Genomic DNA, 2,500 nt, shown 5'->3' with positions numbered 1-2,500 from the left:
CACGACAAGAGGGACCACCTTCTAAGTCGCCTACCCGAGCCAGAGAACCATAGGAACAACCGCCATACATCGGGGTAGAGAGAGCCCACTCTCTCCTATATTCTCCCGCAGGTGCGCATTACTATGTATTTGCATTGCGGGACAATGTACTTCAATGAGCGGGACAAAGTCGGAAATGTATCCGACCTCCTGGAACTGTGCGGCTGCTACAGCAGTCAGAAATTCCCCATTCCGGTTCTTTTTCACTTGGATTTTTTTTTTTGCAATTTTTTGCCTAAAACGTATTCCTCCAACATGTACTAGCTCATGACACTTGAAATTTTTGAGCCAATTGATAATAACAGCTTTTTAGAGCTCAAAAACAAAAAAAATTTGAGCGAACAAAAAATGTTCGAAAATGACCTCAGCTCCTGGAACTGTTTTCGGTACACCTCCAGAGAGGCTCCCCTGCCTGGAAGTCTGTCACTGCTCAGCTCGAAATTTTTCTAAGTCCCAAAATTCGGTTTTTCATCCAAAATTCAACTTTCTGCCCAGGATCCACAAACTTTAAACCCAGTTGGGGGACCCTCCCTGGGGGCCCTACAACATACTGAAGCCCCCCTGTGGTGGAAGTAGGGGAATTTACTTATTTTTACACAAAATCACAAAATTCCATTTTTTGTTCGCAAAACACTTTTTTGTCCTCAAGAAACTTTTTTGTCCTCAAAACACTTTTTTGTCCTCGAGAAACTTTTTTGTCCTCAAGAAACTTTTTTGTCCTCAAAACACTTTTTTGTCCTCAAAACTCAATTTCTTCCATAATTCGACTTTCCCCCAAAAAACCACACATTCTACCCTCATGGGAGGCACTCTCCCTCGGGTCCCCACATCATATTGACGCCCCAGAGCGGTGGGAGAAGGGGAAATCTGATTTTTGCACAAAAATCCAAAAATCGCTCTAAGTCCAAAAATCCTGAAAATTTTTCTAAGTCCCAACGGTACTTTCTGAAAAGTGTACCCAGGCCCCTGGAAGCCTCCTAGGTACACCTCCTGAGACTCCCCCCTTCCTGGAAGTCTGACACATCTCGAAATTTTTCTAAGTCCCAAAAACTGGTTTTTGCTCCATAATTCGACTTTCCCCCCAAAAGCCACACATTCTACCCTCATGGGAGGCACTCTCCCTCGGGTCCCCACATCATATTGACGCCCCAGAGCGGTGGGAGAAGGGGAAATTCGATTTTTGATCAAAAATCCAAAAATCGCTCTAAGTCCAAAAATCCTGAAAATTTTTCTAAGTCCCAACGGTACTTTCTGAAAAGTGTACCCAGGCCCCTGGAAGCCTCCTAGGTACACCTCCCGAGGCGCCCCCTTCCTGGAAGTCTGTCACATCTCGAAATTTTTCTAAGTCCCAAAAAATGGTTTTTGCTCCATAATTCGACTTTCCCCCCAAAAGTCACACATTCTACCCTCATGGGAGGCACTCTCCCTCGGGTCCCCACTTCATATTGACGCCCCAGAGCGGTGGGAGAAGGGAAAATTCGATTTTTGCACAAAAATCCAAAAATCGCTCTAAGTCCAAAAATCTTGAAAATTTTTCTAAGTCCCAACGGTACTTTCTGAAAAGTGTACCCAGGCCCCTGGAAGCCTCCTAGGTACACCTCCCGAGGCGCCCCCTTCCTGGAAGTCTGACACATCTCGGAATTTTTTCTAAGTCCCCAAAAATGGTTTTTGCTCCATAATTCGACTTTCCCCCCAAAAGTCACACATTCTACCCTCATGGGAGGCACTCTCCCTCGGGTCCCCACTTCATATTGACGCCCCAGAGCGGTGGGAGAAGGGAAAATTCGATTTTTGCACAAAAATCCAAAAATCGCTCTAAGTCCAAAAATCTTGAAAATTTTTCTAAGTCCCAACGGTACTTTCTGAAAAGTGTACCCAGGCCCCTGGAAGCCTCCTAGGTACACCTCCCGAGGCGCCCCCTTCCTGGAAGTCTGACACATCTCGGAATTTTTTCTAAGTCCCCAAAAATGGTTTTTGCTCCATAATTCGACTTTCCCCCCAAAAGTCACACATTCTACCCTCATGGGAGGCACTCTCCCTCGGGTCCCCACTTCATATTGACGCCCCAGAGCGGTGGGAGAAGGGAAAATTCGATATTTGCACAAAAATCCAAAAATCGCTCTAAGTCCAAAAATCTTGAAAATTTTTCTAAGTCCCAACGGTACTTTCTGAAAAGTGTACCCAGGCCCCTGGAAGCCTCCTAGGTACACCTCCCGAGGCGCCCCCTTCCTGGAAGTCTGACACATCTCGGAATTTTTTCTAAGTCCCCAAAAATGGTTTTTGCTCCATAATTCGACTTTCCCCCCAAAAGTCACACATTCTACCCTCATGGGAGGCACTCTCCCTCGGGTCCCCACTTCATATTGACGCCCCAGAGCGGTGGGAGAAGGGAAAATTCGATTTTTGCACAAAAATCCAAAAATCGCTCTAAGTCCAAAAATCTTGAAAATTTTTCTAAGTC

Source organism: Dendrobates tinctorius, unplaced genomic scaffold (genome assembly GCF_039654945.1).
Source record: "Dendrobates tinctorius isolate UK_male_01 unplaced genomic scaffold, ASM3965494v1 ptg000227l, whole genome shotgun sequence".
NCBI lineage: Eukaryota > Metazoa > Chordata > Amphibia > Anura > Dendrobatidae > Dendrobates > Dendrobates tinctorius.
The sequence above is the reverse complement of the archived record's forward strand: the minus strand, read 5'-3'. Positions refer to the sequence as shown.